The 10,871-nt window shown below is 33.6% G+C and overlaps 1 pseudogene; it reads right to left on the bottom strand.

The window, feature by feature from the left end:
* Positions 1-2,055: 2,055 nt before the first annotated feature.
* LOC129943611 (small nucleolar RNA U3) lies at positions 2,056-2,158 on the bottom strand (annotated as a pseudogene).
* Positions 2,159-10,871: the final 8,713 nt, after the last annotated feature.

Below are 10,871 nucleotides of genomic sequence, written 5' to 3'. Positions count from 1 at the left end.
AAAAACTAGGATATAAAAATTCAAACATTCTTGTCAAAACCCCAAATAACATATAACTATACACATAAGGACGAATAAAAACCCTACTCCACTGGCTTCTTTCACAAAATCAATAAAAATAATAATAACGACTAAGATAAACGAAGAAGAAGAAAAAAGAAGAAGAAGAAAGCAAATATATAAAGTTTTCTTCAAATATTTTCATGGGAAAATATACAAGATTCCAACAAAAAAGAAGAAAAGAAAAGCAGAGATCCAAGTCAAAAGAGTTTTTTTTTTTTGGTCCTCGTTGGTTTTCTTTTTGAAGCGGTCTCATCCTTTTATCATGGAATATTCTTCATTCGGCATATGCGAAGTCCTTTTTTTCTTCATTCTCTTATTTTTATATATTACCAAGTTGAACCTAACGTTTCCGTATTTTTTTTCTTTATATTTTGTGAAGGTTTTTCCTTCTTCTTCTATTTTTTGTAGTCATAAACTTCCACCACACATGTTATTTTTCAGTTTTTTTTTTGTGGAGTTTAAAACATTTTCAGGAGTTTTTTGCAATTTTTGTCTTTTAAATAAGGACCTCTAACAAGGACAATATTTGGGTAGGATTTAACAGTCAGTGAAATTCATGTGGCAACAAATTTTTATGAACTCAAAAAAGCACTAGTCTTGAAAACTAAAGAACAGGAAAGAAGTATTTTGCTGGGATGCGACCCACACTGATAACTGATACGAAACTGTAGGTTTTCGTGTTGTGTTAAAAAAGTTGTCAGTTGAATTATTCTTGAAAATTTCAAAACTACTAACAATATTTTGCATATAATGAAATTGATTTTTTTTTCAAAATCTAGTTTTTTCAATGAGATTTTAAGTCGAAACTAACTTTTACCAATTTTAAGAGCATTTTTTAAAAGTTTTTATTTCTTATACAAACAAATACAAATATAAAAATTGGATTAATTTGAGGGACATCGAGAAACGAATATCGAGTTTTACTAAATTTGCGTACTATTTTTGGTTGATTTTATTTTGTATGAAAAAACGAACTGTTAGATTCTTATACAAAAAATTACTAAATGACGAAAACAATATTTTCTGTGAGATAAAATTAGTTGGAAGCCAATATCTCAAAACTTTTAAAAGATATTTACGTAAAACAATTTTTTTTTAACGAAAAACAATTTTTTTTAACTTTTTTAAATTTTTGTTTAGATTTTAATTTGTTTGTAAAAACAAACTGTCAGTTCGATTTTTCTCAAAATGTAACCGAATGTTGAAAATAATATTTCTCATAAGATAAAATAAGTTTGAAACCATAATTTAAAGTTTTTGAAAAGATATTTGAGTAGAAATTCAATTTGTACCAACTTTTTAGGTTTTTATTTTTAATAAAAAAAATTGTCTATTTTATTTTTCTCAAAATTTTACCAGAAAGAGAAGTTATTTTTCGTTGCATAAATTTTTTTTGGAGATAAAATCATTTTTTGTTCGTAAAATTTTGGAGGTGACAATTTTTTTTCAGTTTTTGTTGATTTATAAAAAAAATCGTTGGTTGGAATTTTATCGCTAGCGTTATCGGTTCGTAAGATATTTAAGGTTAACCAACATTTTCATTGTTCAAATGGTAGACATGTGCATTCAAGAGGAGACAAGCGTCCACAGGTTTTTCTCAAAACCCACCTCTGTCTATCAACTATTACTCTCACCTCCCCGTGGTGAAAATCGGGGGCCTAGTACCTCAACTGGAGATTGGGTTCCAACCTCAGTGGAAAGTTGTTAGGGGTAGCAAACGAGAGAGGGGGGATAGGTGTTACCACTAAGGCACCTCTCCTTATCCAGGTGGCAGCGGAAGAATTCTCAACGGTGGCGTCTACAGTTCCAGTAAGGTTGAACTATTTAGTGAACACCTTATAGGGCTTCTTCGACATTCGTTACAGGAATATTGATTTATATGCGTGAGGACACGTAGCGACAACTTCGTTTTTTCCTTAACAATCTTTAATTTCAAAAATCCCTTGCAAAAACCATAGAAAAAGGTTTCGAAATTCCATCAACGGAAAAATTGTTAATCTGAATATTTATAGGAGACGATACTATCTTAATTTCGTACTTTCTTCAAAAGTAAGAGAAGACTGACTACAGAAATGATCCTGTGAAGTATAGTTCAAATGGTAGACATGTGCATTCAAGAGGACACAAGCGTCCACAGGTTTTTCTCAAAACCCACCTCTGTCAATCAACTCCTACTCTCACCTCCCCGCCGTGAACATCGGGTGCCTAGTACCTCAACTGGAGATTGGGTTCCAACCCCAGTCGAAAGTTGTTGGGGGCAGCAAACGAGAGAGGGGGGAGAGGTGTTTCCACTAAGGCACCTCTCCTTATCCAGGCGGCAGCGGACGAATTCTCGAGATAGAATCAACGGTGGCGCCTACAGTTCCAGTAAGGTTGAACTACTTAGTGAACACCTTATAGGGCTTCTTCGACATATTCGGAGCCCAGGCCTGTAAGGAACGGTTTATCCGGCTCCCCTTCCTTGGAGTTATACTAAGGATCTACCGCCATCCAATAAATGCTATTGGATGGACCGGGCAAACGCAAACTAAAAGACTGCGACTGCTCCCGAGAACAAAGACAGCAACTGTTTGGGTGTGGATTTGTTTTTGGAACTAGAGTCAGGCAAAAAGTCTTGAGTTTCAACAGTGTGAGCGATAATCCGCATCAAGGCTAAATTCACCACCATAAGCCTAATATTCGCGCATTTGTTTTGGGTGTGGATTTGTTTTTGGAACTAGAGTCAGGCAAAAAGTCTTGAGTTTCAACAGTGTGAGCGATAATCCGCATCAAGGCTAAATTCACCACCATAAGCCTAATATTCGCGCATGCCCAACAGAGGAGAAAGATGAAGATACCAAAGACATATTCTTCGAGCAGTGCCTTGGCTATGACATTTAAATTGTCTTAGGAGATTTTAATGCCAAGCTAGGAGGAGAAGACATCTTTGGTGGCATAATCGGGAGATACAGCTTGCACGACACCACCTTCGACAACGGATTTAGGCTGGTCGATTTCGCTGCTGGGCGAGACGTTCTGGTAGCTAGTACGCAGTTCACACATCTCAATATCCACAAGGGGACATGGAAATCTCCTGATCAATCAACCGTCAACTAGATTGACCACATTGTGATCGACGCACGACACTTCTCAGTATACAGGATATACGAACATTCCGAGGGGCCAACATTGACTTGGACCACTACCTCGTTGTAGCCAAGGTACGTCTATGGATATCCCGATCCAAACCAAAACAAGGAAGTACTGTGAAAAGATTCGACGTTAGACGGCTACAATCGCAAGAGACTGCCATGTCCTTTTTCGATCGAGTCTCTAATAACCTCGTAAGGAGGAGTGCCTGCATTAAGCATTGAAAACCAGTGGCAATATTGCCTTGCAGCCATCAGAGATGCCGCCTCTGAAGTGCCACCACAGCGAAACCCCTGGTTTGACGACGAATGCCGGCAAGCGCACGCAGCGAAACAAGAGGTATACAAAACGGCGCTGCACAAAAGGACTAGAGCTGCTCGCGAGCTCTACGAGCAGAAGAGGAGAGAGGAACACCGGCTTCTAAGATATAAAAAAAGAGAGCATGAGAAGCTCGCGATCGAGGAGATAGAGGGATGCCACAACGGGAATGAGGTTCGTAAATTTTACCAAAACGAAAAAAAACCTCCCAACGGTACCAACCACGAACCGAAGGCTGTAGAGACGATCAGGGGAACATCGTAGTAGAACCGCAGTCGATGCTGAGAATATGGAAAGATCACTTCTCCAAACGGAGTTGACGAACCGAATTCCGCTGTAAGTTAGATAGAACCACTCAACCTCGGCGACGCAGATCAACAATTCCGCTTACCCGACTCTGACGAAGTGAAGATAGCTATATCTAAACTTAAGTCAAACAAAGCTGCTGGAGCTGACGGCATCGCTGCCGAACTATCCAAAGCAGCATGCGATGACTTGGTAGGGAGCATGAACCAACTCATCTGCAAAATATGGTTTGAAGAAAGCATGCCCGATGAGTGGAATCTCAGCATAGTGTGCCCGATACATAAGAAAGGAGACCCTCTAAATTGCACCAACTACAGAGGCATCAGTCTCCTTAACATTGCGTTTAAGATCCTCTCTGCCGTATTATGTGAACGGCTGAACCCATTCGTCACGAACCTGATTGGTCCTTATCAGAAAAAACCCAGAAACTTCAAATCGATACCCACCTCTCTTTATCGATTTTAAGGCCGCGTATGACAGCATCTAGGCAAGAGCTCTACCGAGCAATGTCTAGTTTTGGCATCCCTGTCAAACTTATCCGTCTGTGCAGAATGACGATGGAGAATGCACGCTGCTCTATTAAGGTCGGAAAAGATCTTACCGATGCATTTGATGTCAAAAGAGGTTTTAGACAAGGCGATGCACTGTCATGCTACTTCTTCAACATCGTTCTGGAATGAATTGTGCAAAACTCAACCGTCAACACTAGAGGCACAATCTTCCAAAGATCCATCCAATTACTCGGATACGCAGATGATATTGACATAATTGGAAGATCAAAGCGTGATGTCAGTGGAGCGTTTTTGAGCATTGCGACGGAAGCGAAGAAGATGAGTTAAGTGGTCAATGAGGGCAAGACCAAGTATATGCTGTCATCAAAAAAGGACACTGAACAACGAGCGACGTCTTGGACAAAACGTCACCTTGGACAGCTATAACTTTGAGGTAGTTAAGGACTTTGTCTACCTAGGCCCAGGTCTTCCCCGGACTTTAGCGCCACCTTAAGTAGGTAAGTTTTTAAGTAGAAATTCAATTTAACCAACGTTTTAGGTTTTTATTTTTTATAAAAAAAAACTGTCAATTTGATTTTTCTCAAAATTTTACCAGATGTTAAAAACGTTATTTTTCGTTGCATAAAATTGTTTTGGAGATAAAATCATTTTTTGTTCGTAAAATTTTGGAGGTGACAATTTTTTTTCAGTTTTTGTTGATTTATAAAAAAAACCGTTGGTTGGAATTTTATCGATATCGGTTCGTAAGGTATTTAAGGTTAACCAACATTTTCATTTTTTTTTTCAAATCGCTGTCGTAAAAACCCAGTCACCCAGTCAATTTTCTTGACAGCCCTTTTTTCATCTTTCTGCATTATTATCTGTATATCAAAATTTATTTGAAGTCGATATCTCTACTGGTTTTTGAGCTATGGAAAAAACGTCGCGAACGTACGGACTACGAATGTACATACACACGCACGCACATACTATTTAAAAATCTTTTATTTCGGCTCTAGGGACCCTGAAATGTCGAGAAATGTTAAAATTTTCCATTCGACATATGGGACCAATTGCAATAACTTCATAATTATGGGAAGTTAAAAATTCAATTTTAATTTCTAAAAAATGTAATTGAACAATTTCAACAACTAATTTTTCAAAAACATCCATTACGTAGAGATATTCCCACCTGCGCATAAAATGTATTTAAGGATTTTTGTCTTAAACTTTTGATCAGTGAAAGCTACAGAAAAGCTACGCGCAGGCATGTAGTACCAGTGAAGTATTGGTTTCAATCCCTGCCTGTATGCCACCTTAAAGTATTTTTTGACGTGTACTGTGCTTTCTCAAACTATCATTTTATATTTGATATTTCTGGCACACCGGGATGGTTTAGAGTTGTTAGTCACTAGGCCCTGGTTTTCTATGAGCTTTTCCCAAAAATACCAAGTGATCACATAAAGTTATACGAGTTTTCGAAATTTATATATTATCTTAGCCTTCATGGCTAACAACTTCAAACTTAAATTTTGAGGCTAACGCTTGTTATTAGCCACTAACACAGTTGTCAAACAAGCTATTACTATACATTACATTGTCCTTTAAGAGTTAAGATGAAAAAATGGATTTTTAACTTTTCGCAATCTATGAACAAAATATATAATTTAAATAAAATGCACGACTGGGTCGCACGAACTTGCACCTGTATGCAAAGAGTCTGTTTAAAGTACCTAAATAAAATTTAAAAATATACCTGTAAAATAAGTTTGTCTTCAAAGATATACATAAATGTTGTTTGTGTATTCAACTAGTTCGTTGATTTTGATAGCTTTTTTTTAATTTTATTTTAGAAGAACCAGGATAAAAAATAAATTATCTGAAGATAAGAAGGAGGCAGAACATATATACTTATTGTGTAAAGCGATCGCCTGTTGGTTGTGTTGTTAGGTAGGTGTCTAAAACGGATAAGAATATTTCATTGGGGTTCTCAGTTTTATGCAGATAAATAGATAAAGACATGTTTATGATGATAATGAAGGAAAGTTACTTAATACAATCCAAGAACATTCCTTCTTTCCTATAAGTTTTCAGGTTAGTTATTACGTTTGTATAATGTATAAACGTTGAACAAGTGATTCTAATAGAAAATACATAATACTCTTTCCGGCCCGTTTCTTTAGCTTGTCTTAAGTATGTATTCTTTTATATAAGCGAGGGCAAGTAAAATATGTGTGCAACAACCTTATTCGAAAAAAATAATATTTTAAAATTACTTATACAAAGGTACAAATATAATACTTCTTGATAGACACTTTAAAATAGATTGTTGATTAAATATATAATATTCTTTAATCCGATGCAGGGGCGCTACGGGGCCATCGTTGGTATTTACAATAGTTATAGTTATAAAAATACATAAATATATAATAATATAAATACATACAAAATAGGAATGTAATTAAAATTTTGTCAAAATAATGCGCTCTTTCAGGCTCACGCACAGGATTTGATCTGATGAGATGAGAGGGGGTTACATATAATACAAGTAAAATTATTTAAAAAAAAACTAATTTATGATTCAAAATTTTACCTAAAATTTGTCTGTCTTCAAAAATTTAAATGCCATTTTATAAATCAAAAACCCTTGATTTATTTTTTTTTTGAAAATTGTTAGAGCGATTTTTTTTAAATTAATTTTTTTTATATATGATTTTTTTCAATTTTGTTCTAAAAATATTTTTGGTATGCAGTAGTTTAGTGATTGTAAATGTACGCTATACGTTTCAATTTCGTAAAAAAATGTTGAATCGGATCTGCTAAAAACCTTAACTTCTAAGTTTGAACTCAATCAACCCAATGGTTTAGGCTGTGGACAGACAGACAAAACAGACCGGACGGAATCGCGGGGTCCACTTTTGTCCACTTCTCTACCATCGTAATATCATGTTTGATTAAAATCTGGAGTTCGAAATTTGGCACGAATGCAAACTTGCCATATATACATAGTTCCTATATGTCGCAAGGAAAAAAGAATAATAAGTGCATGTAAATAAAACTACATTTATTACATCAAGCGCTTTTAGAGACAAAGTAGGTCCCGTTTAGGCATAATATGCCACAAAGCGATTTTTTTGATATTTGACATTTTTTGAAACCTCTGTTAGTTTTAAACGCTAGCTCGCAGACCAAAAAGTTAGGTTATTTTATAGTACATCGCATGATTTTTAAAGTCTTAGCGAAAAACTTTATGGTAGCATTTACCTTTCACAAGTTACAGCCCAAAAACTGATTTGTATCTCGATGTATGTGTTCATGGAGTAGTTATAATTTTAATTCTCCATTGGACAAACAAATGCATCTTCCTTGGTCAGTTTTTATTTCTTAGATCACAGAGAACTCCGTATTTTCATAAATTAAGAAGCGCTTTCTTGGTCTTTAGGCATTTTTGTACCGTTTTTTCTTTTTGTGTCTCTTCGGTTTCAAAATTGATTTTAAACACTGTGAATTGCAATAGAAGTGAAATTCGTTCCTTAATCCGTTCATGCTTAGCGATATTTGATGAGCGAATTACGAATTCAATTTACAATATAAGAGCAAAATAAGTAAGCCCACAGTAATTTAATACCAATACTTCTCAAATTTCAAAATATTTACTTTATAATTGAGCAATTTCAACAAATTTATCTTTTATAACTACTTAATAAAACTAAATAAAAATATGCTTTTCTTTTTATAGGCTGACTCGAATAAGTTTTTATAAATACGGTAATAGATATAAACTGTAGCATTTGTTTGTTATTTTGCAAAAAGTTAGTGTCCATAAATATAGCGCCATCTGTTGAATGTGAAGATCCACACATATTTCATTTGGTGCTTATTTTATTCACTTGTAATTTATAAAATAAAAATCATAAAGACAAATATTCTTTTAAATTTTCAATTTCTTTTGGTTTTCAGCTCGGAAAAATTCCCACCTACTGAAATTTCTGATGTCTTGAACGGATCAATTTTGTTTTTTGAACACTGCTGCTGCACTTTGAAGGTCAGGACGATTTTCTAATAGTTTTAAAACTTTCACACACTTAGATTAGAATTTTTACTCATGAACAAAATATTCTTTAATGTTGTGTTAAGGATGATAACAAAATTTAATAATTGCTATAATGCTAACTTTAGTTATCAAATTATTAAGAACACTGTTGTCCAGTAAGGATGGTCTTACTATTTAATTTGTATGACTCATAAAAAAGCATTCCAAGATTCCAAGGGTTTTTAAATATGCCATATTTAATAGCTAAATGCGCAGAAATGTAGGAAATTGTTTTGAAACGTTGCTTTTTTCCAAAAACAAAACACACATTTCTTGTTTTCATTTCTATTAATACAAAGAACGCTGCAGAAATTTAATAATTCGGAAAATGAGAGAAGATCCAATATGTAAAAATGTCGGGCTTTTTTTGTTGTAGTTTTTTTTCGAAATCAATTTCCGGGAGTCTCTTATTACTTTCTTTATCAATCTGCTTACTCGTATTTTGATCTAATACGTCAATAAAACTTAAAAATTGTAGAGAAAAAGAGGTTTGATTCTTGAATTCAAGGAAATAGCTGCATTTAAGTACATACATAATTTCTCTAAAAAATAAGATTAAAACAAAGTATGGTACGTAAACAAATAAGTTGGGAAGAAAAGTTTTGTAGTACCCACAAATTACACGTTTCAAAGCTTTTATATCAATAGATATGAAACGTTCGTTATATTTTTCACTTAGCCATTAATTTAACAAAAGTGTTACTTGATTTTTTGGCACATTTGTATTATTGAAATTCGTGTTTGAATCTCAATTCTAGATCATCCAAAGCAAATTCACTTCAAAAGTAGATTTATTTAATTTTGTAAAATCTTTTGTATTCAACAGAAAACCAATTTTGAAAGAAATGAGACGCACGACTGGGTCGCTAGAACTTAATAATTTCTTCCAAAAAGTCTATTTAAAAATATTTCCTATATTTTAAGATTTAAGTTTTAAGTTTTTCTCAAAAATTTAAAAGCCATTTTATTTGTCAAAAAATCTAGATTAACCTATTTTTTTTTGAAAATCATTCTAAATTTTGACTTAAAAATATTTTTGGTATAAGCACTAAATAACGAGCTTATAAATATATGCAAATTTTAAATTAAAATTTCGTCAAAAAATGTTATCTACTTTCTGAAATTTCGAGTCTTGTAAACAAAATTAGTATTTTTTTAAAATAAAAAAAATGTTTACCATAAAAAATCGTCATCAATTTAATCATTGACAAGAGCTTGCACAGAAAGAGAAGAATTTTTAAATCGTTCCATTAGTTTTTGAGAAAACTTAAAAACAAAATTTGGGTCTTTTTTAATTGTGCCCTTCTGGAGCAATACGAAAATATAAGCCAAATTAAGAACACAAAATTTAGAGAAAGTTTTAGAAAAATCACATCTTGAACCAAAAAATTTGTGTGGGGACTGCTGTTATTTTTTGTATAAATAAAATAAAAAAACGCCTTACACTAATCGGCTGAAAATCTTAATTTCAATCAACACAATTGTTTGGACTGTAGGGGCCAGGAAAGACAGACAGACGAAAGGAATCGGGGCACCCACTTTTTTTGGCTTCTCTGCCATCGTAATGTCATATTTGATTAAAAACTCTTTGAAATTGTTTACTTATGCAAAACTTGCTATATACGAGTAGTTCCTATATGTCACAGTAAAAATCATTTCCATGTTCACTATTAATGTGTGTCAAAAAAATGTAATAATAAAATTAAAGGCGAGTTTAAGGAATTCAAAGGCAACTTAATTTACAATTCATGATCTCTTATTCAAGGTTTCTTCTTAAGAACCTGAATTTGCTCTTTTTCTTAGAAATTTTTTTTATGAAAATAATTTAAAGCATGACTCAAATTTTTTCCAAATTCTAAATTGAGCGAAAATCAAATTTGGAGTTGTTTTTGACAGCAAACCACGTTTTGGTGAATATCGTTAAATTACTAATAAATCTTTAAATGAAATCTTTACTTATACAACTTAACTGTTATAAGCTTTTTGGCTCATGTGACCCCCCCAGGATCGTCAATTGGTCAAAAGTTGATAAATTTGAGTTGTTTTTTGGAATAAGGCTAAATATCCATGATCCCTACGACCTCTACGACCTCCCCCCTCTGGATCTGGCATTGCGTTCTCTCCAACAATAATAGTTTTCCCAGTGTATGACTTCTTCAATTGCTGTTTCTACAATAAGTACTTCAACATCGTCTTGAGCTTGTTTTGAAACTATATTAACATTTTCTAATTTTTGCATAAATGTAGAAATAAATCTGTTTTTATTCGATCGATTTGAAATGAACTTTTCTTGACTTATAGGCACGTTCATTGTTTCATTAAAAAAAACTTCAAAAGACCCACTAAATGCCTCAGACCGTCGAAACTGTTCCATCGCCTATATATTTTTATTATTATCGTTATATTCATCGAATACAACAAATACATTGGACCCAAAATGTTTTTTAAATATGCACTATATTTATTAAATA

The sequence above is a fragment of the Eupeodes corollae genome, chromosome 1, assembly GCF_945859685.1.
Source record: "Eupeodes corollae chromosome 1, idEupCoro1.1, whole genome shotgun sequence".
NCBI lineage: Eukaryota > Metazoa > Arthropoda > Insecta > Diptera > Syrphidae > Eupeodes > Eupeodes corollae.
The sequence above is the reverse complement of the archived record's forward strand: the minus strand, read 5'-3'. Positions and strand labels throughout refer to the sequence as shown.